At 58.3% G+C, this 15,267-nt stretch overlaps 1 protein-coding gene across 1 annotated transcript in view; it reads left to right on the top strand.

The window, feature by feature from the left end:
• The first annotated feature begins 641 nt into the window (after positions 1-641).
• The window catches only part of Cers4 (ceramide synthase 4), a 28,280-nt gene continuing 13,654 nt past the window's right edge, over positions 642-15,267 (top strand). Inside the window, exon 1 of the mRNA XM_027954945.2 lies at positions 642-814. The gene's annotated coding sequence lies outside the window, so the exon portion shown is untranslated. The remainder of the gene's footprint in view (positions 815-15,267) is intronic.

Below are 15,267 nucleotides of genomic sequence, written 5' to 3'. Positions count from 1 at the left end.
AGGGGAGGCCCAGCCTCCTTCCCTGTTGCCCTCGTTCAAGTCAAGGCTGCAACCACCACCCACACTTGCCTATCTCCAGACTTTATCTCCCCTGCTCGGCTGCCTGACCCTTGCACTCCACCAAACCGCAGCCTTGCTCAGGATGCCCTCTCCACCTCCCCAACCTGCGATTGAACCTGCGCGTGCCTCACTTCACGAGGTCCCCAGACCTGGGGCGGGAGATGGCCACTGAGGCCTGTGGAGGGGTATAGGCCTCTCCTCCAAAGCTAGCAGTGCACCCCCAGGGTTGGGGCTGCCGCGGGGTGTGCGCAGATGCGCGGGCCAGAGCACACTGGTCAGAAGAGGGGACCTAGAAAGGGCCGCGAGCACATGCCGCGTGTGGGCAGGGTGAAGCAGGGGCCAAAAGGCGCCCACAGAAGATGCTGCGGGTTGCGCAGACATCAGACGCGTGGCTGGACCAGCTCCTGGCGCGCCGCGGGGCGGGGCTGGGGGCGGGGCTGGGGTGGGGCTGGGGCGGTGCCAGGCGGATAGGGGCGGGGCCCGGGGAGAGGGCTGCTTGCGCGGGGTGGGGGCGAGCTCCGAGAGGCCCTCGCGCTCCGCCCCCTCCGGCTGCGCCCTCCAGGCCCCGCCCCGGCCCCGCCCCGCGCCCCCCTCCAGCTGTCTTTCCCGCGGCTCGGGGCCGCTGCCCGGCCGGGAGTAGAGTCCGGTTGCCTGGCGCGGGCGGTGCGTCTGCTTCCTCTCCGGGTCAGCCGCCAGGCGCGCCGTCCCCGGCCCCGCCGCGGCCCTCGGTGCGCCAGGCCGCCTTTGCCCCCAGGTAAGAGCGCCCCGCGCCGCGAACACCGCCCCGAACGCCACCCTCGCGACGGGCTCCGGCCCCGCCTCCGCGGCCATGACCTCCCTGGCCCCCAAACGCAGCCCCCGCGTCCCCCAGCACTCCTCCCGGGCTGCCTCTCGGGGCTTCCCATCTGGCCTGCGGTCCGGGCCACCTTCCCGAGAGAGCCCTGGTCCCCCGAGGGCCCGGGCGGCTCGGGTGCCCAAGGACGAGGCTGCGAAACGGGCGGGAGCGAGTGGGGGCGAGCCTGGCCCCGTGACGCGGGGAATCCGGATGTGTGAACGGGCGGAGCGCCACGGGAGTGTCCGCCCGTCACGGGCAAATCGGGGCGGGCGCCCACTGGTGCCACCGACGTACCAGGGCTGGGGACGCAGCAGGGCCCCAGGCCTACGGAGTCCACAACCCAGCTGCTGCGTAGACGGTTTCTAAGAACCGTGTAAATAGAAAATCTCATCATTCCACGGTGCTGGGAAGACGACCCTTCAGGGAACTAGGGGAAGGGTGGAGGTGCCGGGAGGGACGGCAAAGGAGGTTCTCAGGGAAGGTGCCAACCGACCTGATGGGACCGGCAGCGAGGGCTTTCTGGGCCCAGCAAACAGCAAGATCCCCCGGGCAGCGCCCAGCTGGGTGCTTCTGCACAGCCCAAAAGAGGCCAGCGTGGCCCAAGTGTGGAGAGGGAAAATGAAAGGTGCGGCGAGGCTGGCCAGGGTTGGAAGGTGGAGGAGCCCCGGGTCCATTCTCGGCGTTGTGGGTACCAGAGAGAATTGGGCCAGCTGGCTAACACCATCGGATTGTGTCTCAATCCTGAAAAAGAGAAAAAGATCCTGTAGCTGCTCTGCCTGCAGAAGGGTTGGGAAGAGGCTTGGGAGGAAGCTTGGACCCTGCCCGAGGGTTGATAGGAAGTGAGCCAGCTCCATCTTCATTTTGGCAGAAGGGCATCATCTAGATTCTTGTCTGCTCCGAAGCAGAGTGTGAGGAAAGTGCGTGGAGACTTCTGACCTCGAGATGGAAGCGTGGAGGGAGGGGCCTTTGCGGGCATGGGGAGACTTGCTGGGGGCACACATACATGGCTGGGGGGAAGCGGTTGTGGCCCAGCCCGCCTTGCAAAATCTGAGATGGGGGAGGCTCCCCAAGACCCCAGTCTGAGCCCAGGCAAGGTCTCAGGCATCTGGGTATCAGAGGCCAGGGTGGCCCCCTCTGGAGCAACCATAACCTATTGGATGGGACCCCCCGAGATAAGAATCCTGGGCTGCGGAGTTGTCTTAGAAGCTGTCGGGCTTTGCAGCTGATCTCTTTCCAGGAGCAGATTCTGTGAATAAGGGACTGGGTGGGGGTCCTAGAGGCCTTACTTACCCACCTGGGCCCCAGCAGACCCAGCCAGGTCTCAGGAGACACTGGGGATCCTCGCTGCCTACCTTCCCGGGCCCCCCGAGTCCTGGCTGAGGTGTCTTGAGGGAGGAGAGAATGAGGCAGTGGAGATCAACTAGAAGCCAGTCATTGAACTGGCCTCGTGGTCCCAGGAAAGACTTCAAAGCTTCAGTCCCCCCCACCCTAAAATGGGTGAATAGTACCTGTCCCTGGGAGTGTTATCGGGTGTCAAAGGAGCCTGGCTAGGAAAGGGCTTGGCAAATCTCCGTGGCATCCACATCCCTAAGGGGATGAGGGAGAGCGCCCGGGCCAGGTGGGAGTTCAAGTTCCCATCGGCCCCCATTTCCTGCTCACCTCCAGACCCAGGACCATTTGTAGGTTGGATAAAGTGTTTGGTTGGCCCAGTGCCTGGCACAGAGTGAGCAGTTGGCTCGGAAGCCGTGGGCTGACCGTAGATGGCAGCAGGAGTGGGCTAAGGTCCCCTCCTCCCATGGTGGGATGACACAGGAAGGCGGGCGCCATGGGGCGCACCCCCTCTTCTCTGGGCACCTCAGTCTGCCCCCTTTCCGGCGTCTGGGCTCGAGCCTGCCGCCTACCTTGTCCTGTCAGTTGGAGTTGAGGAGCCCTCAGGCCAGTGACTTCACCTCCTCGTGCTCCGTTTCTCCACCTGTGAAGTGGGCCTGACCGCCCCCGCCACCTCACAGGTTAAGCACTCAGCACGATGCCAGCGGTGATAACTACCTGGCAGGCAGAGGCTGTTAAAATATGGAAACATGGCAGAGCTGACGCCCTCAGGGAGGGAGCCCAGGAAGTCACCTGGCTGTGTCAGGAGCGGATCAGGGGAGGCATCTGGATGAAGGGGAGGAAGAGCAGGGAGGCAGAGCAGGTGTCGAGCCCGGAGCATGGTGGGGGCGCTGGGAGGAGCTCCTGGCCGGGCCACAGAGAAAGTCTGCAAGGCCAGGGCTGGGAGGTCCAGCGGAGAGAGGCCGTGGGCAAAGCCAGCCTGCTGGCCTTGAAAGGCATTGGGACGTTATTCTGAGGCCAGGGAAGAAACTGTGGGGCAGGGACGAGGACAGGAGTTAGAAGAGCAGGACAGAGGCTCCCGAGCTGGCCCTGCTGAGCCCAGTGGGGTGTGGCTAGGGGAGGAGGGGAGGCGGGGAAGGCAGCCATTGATGGGGGAGCAGGTTTAAGTGGAATCAGTCTCTTTCCAGCATCTGCAACTTGGGGTGCCGCTAGATGCCCAGCTGGCAGAGGCGTGGTGCAGGGCGGTTTGGAGAAGCAGGACAGGAACTGGCCCAGGAGACATTCTTCTGCATGCGGCCCCTTCCTCCCCACTTTCCCCCCTCCCGGTCCCCCAGCTTGGGCTTTTCTTCAGGCCCTTGAACAGGTGCCTCAGATCCAGCCTCACTAACCAGAGTGGGTAGAGGAGGCCTCTGTCCTCCCCAGGCCGGACTCCATCTTGGTTAATAGGATGCTGTCCCGCACGCTGGACCGGCCAGAGCCCACTCTCTTCTCTCCCACCCCTCCTGCCTCCTGAAGCCACATTTTGGCCCAGGGCTCCATGGCTGTGTCTAGAGAGGGGTCCCGTGGTAGGCTCCCCCTCCGCCCTGTGGCTGGCTGCCTCCTCCCGTCCCTGTCCGTGGTGGGTCATTTGTTCGTCCAGCTCACTCTAACGCAGCTTCTGCATTGGGACGCATGGCAGGGGCGCTGGCAGTGAAGGACAGGAAGGTCCTGGAGCTGCTGTTCTTACAGAGAGAAGGGGACAGCAACAGGGATGAGACCTGAAGACGGAGGAGGAGCTAGCCAGGTGGCCCTCTGGAAGGAGAGCATTCCAGGCAGAGACCAGCAGGTACAAAGGCCCTGAGGCCAGGACAGGCTCCGTGTGCTGGAGGCACAACAGGGAGGCCTATGTGGCTGGCACGAGTGAGTGAGGGAAGACCACAGAGGAGTCCATGGAGACCTGTGGGTCCTGAGGGATGTTTTTGCTTTGTCATTTTGGCCTCTATGTGCCAAAGTGGGGCCATCCACCCTGAAGTCCTTGAACCCTGAAGGAAGGCAGGACCACCCCTTTCCTGGGGGAGGGGCAGGGCTTCTGTCCCCCATTCCTGCCTCTCTGCCCTGCACTGCAGCCACACCAGCCATGTCTCTGGAGGCCCTGCCTCAGGTCCTTTGCACTGGCTCAGGTCTTCTCTGGCTAAAATGCTCTGGCCCCTGGCTTCCTCCCTCACCTTCTTCTCAAACACCAGCTTCTCAGGAAGTTGCCTGACTCACCCTCCCCTCCTCACCTTATTCTCTCCACACCTGGGGTCGCGGCCTGACGTGATGAAACAAACTAACTAACAAAATATGTCCCATGCGTCTCCCTCCCCACCCCATCCGGAACATCAGTTCCTGGAAGACAGGAATCCTGTCTCCTCAGTTCCCCACCGAGACCGAGGGTGCAGGTCCTCACCTGGCACGTAGCAGGTACCAGAGGCACGTTTTTGAAATGATGTAGGAATCCAGGCATTTTTGGCTACAGCCGGAGAAACTGGGCTAAGGTGGGGTGGGGTGCAAGTCCTGGAGACACAAGCCCAGGTTCCAACTCGCCACTCCCTACTCCATGCCCTTGGGGGGAACCCCGTGCCTCAGTTTCCCCAATTACAAGGTGACAAGGCGTGATACTTGTGCCTCTGCTGCAGCCCCCTGGAGACAGCCAGAGGCTGGAGGGAGCTGGGCTGGATGCTCGGATACGGAGGCAGGATGTTGAGGGCTTCCCCGTGTATTGTTGGAATTTTCCAGAAATGTGATTAGACCATGGAGGGTGACTTTATTTGAGGGGGTCAGGGCCTCTCTGAAAAGGAGACATTTGAGTCAGGGCTGACTCCGAACCAGCGGTGGACGCTGATGGGAATGAGGCCTGTCCGCTGCTCTCCTGGAGCCCCCACCCTGGGGAGCCTGCCCGGCTCCTGGCAGGGACAAGGCAGAACAGCCTGAGCCCAGCGGAGGATCTCTGGTTGCTGGAGGCGAGAGGAGGTCCCTTCCCCGCCCAGGAGGCCTGAGCTTGGGGGGGGGGGGCAGCAGCAGGCAAGCTGCCCACCTGAGGGTCAGCTATGCCAGGAGTGGGCAGGAAGGGTGGACAGGGGCTCAGATGGGGGACACCCAGGCAAAGGTTGGCATCCTGGTGTCATTAAAGTGACTCTTCTGAGATTTGGGGATTCACGCACGGACCCCTGCCTGAGAACCCCCGAGTCACTAGCTGTGGGAGGTCATTGGTGTGGGGTGGGCCGGCCAACCCGGCCAGGTCACCATGGGGACCTTGAATGCCTGGCGAGGAGCCACGGGGCCTCTTGAGCAGGGGAAGGAACCGGCTTGAACTGTGAGGCACTACTGGGCGACCAAGGGAGGGGTGGGCAGAGCCAGGGAGGGTGCCCCTCTGCCCTCCCTGTGCACCTGTCCCTGACACCTCTGGTCTTTATAAGGACTGTGGCACCCCCCTGGGGCCCCTCGCTGAGCCATCCCATAGGCCTGGAACCCCAGTCCCTGCTGTCCCACCTGGAGGGCTCCGGAAGGACATGTGCTCCACAGTGGCTTCTGTGGCTCTTTCCCACCAGGCAGGCAGGTGACTTGATTTCTCTGAGGACTCTGTCCAAGGCCAGCAGGACAGGAGCAGAGCCCAGACCCCCCCCCCCATCGCAAACTCCAAAGGCCACAGCCTGCCAGTGTCTAGACCTGCTGCCCCCCACTCCTCTGGGATGGGGTGGTTCAAACAGATGACCCCATACCCTGTCCCTGTGGTCACTCCTCCTACCTCTGAGACAGTGCCTTCCCAGAGTTCCGGGCCCAGAACTGGTCTTCCTGACTCTCCTCCCACCCCCAGGCCATGTTCCTGCCCAAGCAGGTAATTACCCAGATCAGGCCCCCTTCACCCCAATTATACCACCCCAATTCTGAACCAGAACCCCCAGACCAGCCCCATCACCTCCCAGAGGCCAGCCACAAGGTGACCAATAGAGACGGCTCACCAGCCAGGGGAGTTCACAGAGTCACCTCTTCTGGAACGTCTGCCGCCTTCCTCTGACAGAGACCCAGGCTCCCGAGGCTGCTGCTGTGTCTTTAAGAAACCATGGCAACAGACGCCTGCCCACCTCCCCTGGAACCCGCAGGCCTCAGGGACTGGCCGGCACCAAACTTTGTTTTGTTTTCCTCGTGCTAGTTTTTATGGCCACTCTGCTCCTGGTGTGGGCACCGGCTTGTTGAGGGAGGAGGGAAATTTCTTCTGGAAATAAATGTACAGTCACGCGCCACTTGCCAACCAGGACGGTCCTGAGAAATGCATCCTTAGGTCACTGTGTGACCGTCGGGGAGCATTTTCACAAACCCAGATGGTGGAGGCCAGTCCCCGACGTGGCCTCCATGCAACCGAGAGGCTCCGGGGAGCAGGAGACACAGAGGCTGCTGTGGCGTAAGGTGACAATGGTGTCGAGAAACTTTCCTCTGTGAGTGGAAGGAATATGCTTCAAAATAACAATTAAAAGGAGACGGTAGCAAGGGCTCGGGGTGCAGCTCCGTGACAGAGAGCTTGCCTAGCATGCCCGAGGCCCTGGTTTCAACCCCCAGCACCAATTTAAAAAGAAATGTGCACTCACCCCCGAGTTGGGCATGGTGGCCCGTGCCGGGGAGTCTGAGGTAGGAGGATCGCTTGAGCTCAGGAGTTAGAGGCCAGCCTGGGTAACATTTCAGGACCCATCTCAAAAAAAAAAAAAAAAAAAATTACATACACACAAACCAGTAACATAGTTATTTGTTATTATTACTGTGTTAATTTTCTGTTACTATAAAAAAACCCTGATGTGTTCAGTTGGTGCAGAGAAAAGGTGGGTTTGGCTCACAGTTTTGGAGGTTCCAGGTGGACCATTACTCTTTGGCCTGGGGCAGGGGTGAGTGGCCAGAGCCAAGCCATTGACCTCGTGATGGTGAAGCAAAAACAGAGCAAGGGGAAGGAACCAGGGTTCCACTGTCCCCTCAAGGGCATGCCCCCAGTGACCCCAAGATCTCCCACCAGGCCTCACCTCTTAGAGAGTCCACCACCTCCGGTCAGCACCAAGCCTTTAAGAACATGGGCACTTAGGATCAGACCGTCGTGATGCTCAGCATTATGCACCGTGCATAGCGTGTCCCGCCACCCTTGTGGAAGGCTGGCAGCGCCACGGCATGTTTACACCAGCTTGCCACGAATGCACGCACTTCGGTGTTCCCATGCCCAAGGTGTCACTCAGCAATAGGAACTTTTTGGCTGCATGATAATCTCATCATAAATTCTGTCCATCAGTGACCAAAATGTTGTTATATATACTTCTTCCTTTTAAAAAATTTCTACTTTATTTTTGCCATTGCGTCTTGCTGTGTTGCCTGGGCTGGTCTCAAACTCCCAGGAGTCTCCCACCTCAGCCTCCCAAGGACTGGGCTACAGGCCGAGCCACTGCACCCGGCTCGTCCTAGTCACTTAAGGGGAAAAATGAGAGCCCTTTGAAGGAGACAGTGGGTACCTGTTAGAGCAGGTGGGAGAGGGAGGGGGGGAGATGGAGGGGGGGAGAGGGGAGTGGGAAGGCTCAAAATTGAGGCAAAACTGTTTTCTGGGTCCTGGTGCCTGGGCCTCAGTTCCACCTTCCATTCATCCATTCTACAGCTTCCTGCCCCCCATTATGTGCTGGGTGCTGGAAAAATGGAGAGGTCAGGTCAGGACACTGGGGAAGGCAGACAGTTGCCCTACAATTGCTAAGAAAGATGGGGTAGGAGGGTGTCTTCGTTTTGCATCACTGAGACCAAAATACATGACAAGAACAATGTAGAGGAGGAAAGATCTATTTTGGGCTCACAGTTTCCGAGGTCTCAGCTCACGGCTGGCCGGCTCCGAAGCTCTGGCCTGAGGTGAGGCGGGGGCATCGTGGTGGCCGGGAGCCACAGAGGAGAGCCACTCCCATCAGGGAGGTGGGAAGCGGAGAGAGCACCCGGGGTGCCAGGGACAGAACATAAACCCCAAAGGCACTTCCCCAGTGACCCCTTCCTCCAGCCACATCCTGTTGACCTCGTTACCACCAGCACAGTAGCCCTTTCAGACTGTTCATCTATCCAGTGGATTAATCCACCAGTTAGCGCACAGCTCCCGTGATCTAATCATGGCCTTCGGGGGACACTTCATATCCAAACCCTAACAGAGGCTCCTAGCCCAGCCCAGGGGTAACTGGCAAGGCCTTCTGGAGGAAGTGTCCAGGGAGCAGGATGGCGCAGACCCGGAGCTGGCCAGGCAGAGGAGATGGCATTCCTGGTAGGGCTGCAGCTGGGCCTAGGCCCGGAGCTGGCCTGGGATGCACGGTGCCAGGCCCATGGGAGAACTCTCAGGATTCAGTGCCTGGTTTCCGGCACCAGCACCAAAGGAAGGAAAAAACCCTGTGTACACACACCCACAACAAGCTGGGCACAGTGGCACAGGGCCCGATTTGCAGGTTAGAAGGACCTCCTGGATGCTGGTGGGAGGGGCGGTGGCTGGGGCAAGACTGGAGGCAGAGAGGCCAGGGCTGAGGCTGCCACAATGACTCAGTTGTGGGAACTGGGCAGAGGAGGGAGATGGACCCATCTCAGGACCCAGGGAGAGGCAGAGCGTCAAGAAGGTGCCAGGAGGCGTGTGGAACGACTCAGATTCCTGTCCTCAAAGATGGCGGGGATAGGTTCTCGGCCAAGAAGCCACAGGTGGAAAAGAAAACGGGTTTGGTGGAGGATGGCTTTAGCGTGGTGTGTCCGGCCCAGAACAGCCAGCTGGTGCTGGATTCGCAGGTTTGGTCCTGGGGAAAGAACCCAGAGGATGGAGATGCTGGTCACGGCTTCCGGGGGTGAGAGTTCTCAGCGAGGGGAGGGTAAGAGGAGGTCCAGCGCCCGCATGACTTAGGGCCAGCGGGGAGGAAAGCAACCTGAATTGGAGACAGAACAGCAGAGAAGCAGTGAACAGGGAGGTCCAGTTCTTGGACCCAAACCCCATTAGGGGGCACAAATACCTGGATAGGGAGTTGGCCACTGGGGGTGGCTATAGTGGGAAGAAGTGTCCTGGACCAGGAGAGGCCACAGTAATTAAGGTCAGGTAGAAACATGAGGCACAGTCCCACTCTCCAACAGAGCACCAAGTTTCTCTGAGTCCGTGTCCTAGAATGCCCAGTGGCATCCATAGAAGCGAACTCCAGCCTGGCACAGACCAGCTGTGTGACTCTGGGTAAAGCATTCAGCGTCTCTGAGATTCAGTAGGTTCATCTGTGAAGCGGGACGGTAATGGCATCTTTCTAAACCGTGGCTGACATTTCCAACCTAGGGAGGCAGTCCTGGCCCCTGGAAAAGGCCAGCATGGTGCTGGGCTGCTGACCAGTGGTGCCTCGGGCAGTCCTGACGTGGGTGTGGGCAAGGTCCACTTTCCTGGAAAACAGTCTGGCTTTGCCCTACCTGAACGTACCTCCTGGAACGTGGTCACCGGGGGATGGCACCAGCAGATGGGAAAGGTAGGGCCACTGGCCGGCCAGGTTGAGTGAATGGAGGCCCCAGCAGAGCACAGCCTGGCACCACCGTCCCCCCACCCTTGGGGGGCCGACCTGGGCTGGGAATCGGTTTCTAAGTGGTGAGCTGGGCCTGGGAGTTCACTCCCCACCCAAAACGCCCCTGCGGAGCCCCTGTGTCTTCTGCCAGCCATCGTGCCTTTTCGTCTCTCTCGCACTAACGTGATTTGCTATTTAAAAAGTCCCCCTTTGAGCTGAGTGTGGTGATTGTGATCCCAGCAGCTCGGGAGGCTAAGACAGGAGGATGGTGAGTTCAAAGACAGTCTCAGCAATGGGGAGGCGCTAAGTAACTCAGTGAGACCCTGTCTCTAAGTGAAATACAAAATAGGGCTGGGATGTGGCTCAGTGGCCAAGTGCCCCTGAGTTCAATCCCCAGTACCCCCCCCCAAAAAAAAAGTCCCTCTTTGATTGTGCATGTACACACACACACACACACACACACACACACACACAGAGACTCACATACTTGGAATGCTATTCAGCCCTAAAAGGGAGGAAATTCTGACACTCCAATATAGATGAACCTGGGACATGCTGTTGAGTTAAGTAAACCAATCACAAAGGGCAAATCCTGTGTGGCTCCACTCATAGAGGTCCCTGGAGCCAACAGTTCATAGAGGTGGTGGGAACCAGGGCTGGGCGGGGGTGGGGGGGTGGGGGTGTTGAATGGGGACAGAGTCAACTTGGGAAGATGAGGAAGCTCTGGCGGGGGTGGTAGGGACGGCTGCAAACACGGGAATGCGCCCGAAGCCCCCAGATGGGTGATGGCCAAGTCTGTTATGTGGATTTTATCACATGAAAAAGAGTTTTTAGAAGCCATCCTCAGCCACACTCCCTTTATAAAGACCTGTGAAAACCCCGCGGGCTTCCTGGGGCAGCGGCCCCTCGGCCCCCCCTCCGTGGGGTGCCCCTCACAGCCCTGCTTGCTGTGTTCACGAGCGAGTCTGGGGCCGTGGACAAAATTAGAAAGTCTTCTGTGTTTTTGTCTCTTAAAATGCTCTTGGGCCCCGCCCTCTCCTTTATCCTTCCATACTCTGGTTTCATGCACGTTGGACCTTTGCTGTGGTCCATCAGGTTGCCGAGGCTCTGAAAGCCATGGTTGAACCCGAGTGACACACAGCTGGCCGCCTTGCCCACGCAAGGTGTGCCCTCAGGACACTCACAGTATTGAGCACTGTCACTGCTGTCACCGCTGTCCGCTTCCAGATGCACATTTTCCTTGAGTCTTATGTCCCTCTGTTCTTCAGGGTGGATATTTGCTATTAATTGGTCTTGGAATTTGTCTTGTCTTTCTTCTCCCGTCACCAATATGCCATCAGACTCACACAGTGAATTGTCAGTCTCAGAGATTGCCTTTTAGGGTTTTAACATTCACAGTCTGTCCACTTCTATCGTTCCTACTTCCCTGCTGAGTTTCCTCTTTGTTCATTCATCTAGAGAGCTAATTTCAGCCGGGAGCTGTGGTGCGTGCCCTGTAATCCCAGGGTCTTGGGAGACTGAGGCAGGGGGATCGCAAGTTCGGGGCCAACCTCAGCAACTTAGCAAGACCCTGTCTCAAATAAAAAATAAAACGGGCTGGGGATGTGGCTCAATGGCTAAGCACCCCTCGGTTAAATCCCCCCAGTGCCAAAAGAAAAAAGAAAAATTAATTTCTGAATATATTCGTAAAAGCTGCTTCAGAGTCCTTATCTGATAATTCCCATATCTGAATATCTGGGTCACCCCTGAATCAGCCTCCATTCTTCTTCCTCCTTTTCCTTTTTTTTTTTTTTTAATGGTACTGGGGATCGAACCCAGGGCCTTGTGCATTCGAGGCAAGCACTGTATCTGCAGCCCCCTTCTTCTGCTTCTCCTCCTGACCCAGGGTGCTCTGTCAGTGACCTACATCCCCAGCCCCCACTTTTTAGTTGTTTTTTTTTTTTTTTTGAGGCACAATCTTGCTAAGTTGTGCAGACTGGCCTTGAAGTTGCGATCCTCCTGCCTCGGCCTCCCGAGTCCTGGCGTTGCAGGCGTGAGCCACCCCACCCGGCTCATTTTCATTCTTGACCGTGAGGTCATGTTCTCCTGTTTCTTCACATGTCCAGTAAATTTAGATCACAGTCTGGACATTGTGCCAGCTACTTGTCAGGTTGTGGGTTCTGGTATGTTCCTCTGAACAGTATTGATTTTCAAACATTTTAATTACTTTTTACCAGGCAATTAACCCAGCTGGACTCAAACTCCGAAGTCTGGTTGGCAGGAGAAATGTTGGTTTTTAGGGCTGGGAATGGAGATCAGCCTGGAAAGCCCTTGCCTGCCATGGACACAGGCCCTGGGTTCCATCCCCAGCACCACAAAAAACAAACAAATTAACAGTTGTTTTTTTGAGGTGGATCTAGACTGATCGAGGCCACGCTGCATGTGTGGTTCAGGGGTCAGCAGAGGCACAGAGTTTTGTGTGGAATTTGGGGTCCCCATCGTTGGCCGTTTCCTAGATCCTCTGCCACATTGTCTCTAGACTGTCCTCTTAGTCTTCAAACCTTTTTTTCTTTTTTCCAGTGCTAGGGCCAAACCCAAGTCCTCACACGCGCTAGGCCAGCGCTCTCCACTGAGCCACTCACCTCCGTCCTCCCCACCTCCCTTCTTGCTGGTTTGGGTCACTGTCGAGGCGGGACTGTGTCACACAATATCCTGCAATGACGGGAAGTTCCAGTTCTCTGCTGCCCGGTGTGATGGCCACTGGCTACTTGTGGCAATTAAGAACTCACGTATTGCTGATGCAACCATAGACCTGAATTTTAAATGTCGCCTCTGCCGTGCTGGGAATGGAACCCAGGGCCTCCCACACGCCAGGCCCCCAGCCCCAGTTCATTTTGCAGTGGCATCTGGCCTCTGACGCCCCATTAGACAGCGCAGCCCTAGAGCTTCCAGGTCATGGCTTTTGTGTTGAGTCCCGAGCTGGTCACCTGGGTCTGAGGCGCTACCAGCCACAGAGCTCTCCGGGGGTTTTCCGTGACACACGCTCAGCATCAGCCATCAGTGTCTACGCCATTCGCTTTTCTTGTTTGGCTCAATGATCCTCCCAAGTCAGGGAGCGCAGCTCTTCTTCCACCTCCCTCCCACCCCCACCCCACTGTTCGTCATTTTTTTAAATGAAAAAAAATCGTTTTGGTAAAGTGTCAAATGCAGCGTCCTCACCATTTCCTGTGCTCACTTCAGTGTGGCCCAGTGTCTGGCCGTGGCCCAGCAGCCTACTCCAGAATGGCTTCGTCTTTCAAAATCAAAATTCTACTCGGTCAGCCTGCTCCCCTCCCCCGGCCCCTGGCAACCGCCATCCAGTGTTTGTGGATGTGCCTTCTCTGGGGACCTCCTGTAAGTGGGATCATAACGGTCTTTGCCGGTCTTTGCCCTTTCGTGACTCATGACTTCACTCAGCCCAGCGCCTTCCAGGTCCATCCCCCTGCCTCTTCCTCCCCCTTTCCACTCTCCTGCGGCACCTGATACCACAGAGTCCTGAGGTTTCCGATCCCCAGCTGTTGGACACAAGGTTGCTTCCAGCTTTTGCCGGGAGGGAAGGAGGGACTACAGGGGAGCACTCTGGGGAGTGATGGGTGCGTTTGTTGTCTTGACTGAGGGGATGGCTTCACGGGTGTGTGCTTGTCGAATGCTTTGTGTCACCCACTGAACGCAGACAGGGTCTTGCGTGTTGATTACACTCAAGAAAGCTTTTTTTTTTTTTTTAAACCACATGTTACTTTGCTTTCAGTCACTGTGACAGGGACTGGAGATAGCTCAGGAGGAGGAAAGGTTCTCAGAGGTTTGGGTCCATGGCTGGTGGGTCTCTGGCTCTGGGCCCTGGGTGGAGTGACCTGGCTAGCCTCTCGGCTGCTTGAAGCAAAATAAGGAAGGGCTGGGCCTCCCGTCCCCTTCAGGGCAGCCCCAGTGGCCTCACTTCCTCCTGGACGTTCCACCCGCCCCTAGGAGCCACAGATTGGGGAGCAAACCTTTAGCATTGGCCGTTGAGGGACCATAAAGCCTGGCGGGCTCCCTCCACTCCTTCCTGTGTGCTGATCACGTCCCCAGAGAGGTAACAGTCATCCTAACCGCCCCCTCCTGTCCAGGGTCTGGACCCTCAGAGCTGTGACCCCTCCTCCCTCAGTTCTGAGCCTCCCTGACTTGCCCTGTACACACCCAGCCATACTGGGGGCTCCTGGGGGTCTCCCCCTGACCTGGCCCTCGCTGTTTGGAGGCTGCCCTGGAGCCAGACATGCCCTCCAGGCCCCACAGAGCCAGAAATGGACCAGGGGGACTGGGGGGCTGGGAGAGGGCTCTGCCCAGGAGGGAAGGGCAGGGGCGCCTTCCGTCAGATCCAGGGCTTGGAGACAGGCAGGACTGACCTAGGGGAGGAGGGGGGCGTTTCAGGAAAAGGCACCTGTGGGTGGTCTGGGGACTCCTAGGTTTGGACGACAGGCAGCTGAGACAACACAGGGGCTCGAGTGGAGCTGTAGAAGGTAGAAGATTCTAGAAGGGCCAGCCGGCAGGGGCCTCCCTTTGCTTCCTCCTTGCAGCCAGTGCAGGTCAGAGTTGACCAGGCGCCTGTAGATTGACCCACCCCCGCAACCTCATGGCCCCAGTGCCAGCTGTGGGGTTTGGGGGAAGGAGCAGGGGGTCAAGGGGTGGCTCCAACAGGAGCAACCAGGGGAGGAGGCTGGAGATCTCAGGGGAGCCTGGCTCAGTTCACAAGACCCTGAGGCTGTCAGGAGGCGTAAACCTGAAGGAGTTCTTCCCTGGGCTCCTGGCACCCTGAAAGCCGGAGGGAGGGTGGAGAGGAGGCTGCTCCTTCAGGACCTCGCTGGGCAGAGGCGGACCTGGGTGCCGAGAGCCCTGAGCCCATCGGTGGGCACAGCAGCCCCTCCCCACGGAGGGAGCTGGCAACCTTGGCTGTCCCCTGTGCTGACCACTGCCCTGTGACCAGTGTCCAGCCCGTCTCCCCTCGAGCCTCAGCCTTCCCAGCCCCCCAGTGGCCCTCCTTTGTGAGGATGTGGTGGGGGTTGAGCCCACCTTGCGTCTTCACAAAGATGGGTTGTTTCTAGCTAGTTCGACCCCCTGAGCTCAAGTCCTGGGTGCCCACCCACTTGTCCTCTGTGTGTCTGATCTGCTCCTTCGCCCGCTTTGCACACATTGAGTCGGCACCCAGCTGTCACACCAGGGCCTGTTGGAAGCCCTGAGGACACAGCAATGGCTCAAACGACATTCTTGGCCTTTGTGAGGCTTGTGCCTTGGAGTGAGCAGACAGTAAACAAGAAAACAGATGGAGCAGGGCCAGAGGGCCAGAGGGACCACCCAGGGTCAGGCGACAGAACACTGGCTGCTTTGGTTGTGGTGTTGGAAGATTTCTCGGGAGGTAAAGTGTGAGCTGAAAGGACAGTGACAAGACAGCTAGACTCAGGGCTGGCTGGGGAATTTGTTCCACTCCAACACTTTGAGCTGATCAGTATCTATGTTGTAGTG

This window comes from Marmota flaviventris, chromosome 1, assembly GCF_047511675.1.
Source record: "Marmota flaviventris isolate mMarFla1 chromosome 1, mMarFla1.hap1, whole genome shotgun sequence".
NCBI lineage: Eukaryota > Metazoa > Chordata > Mammalia > Rodentia > Sciuridae > Marmota > Marmota flaviventris.
This window is presented reverse-complemented; position numbering and strand designations above follow the sequence as displayed.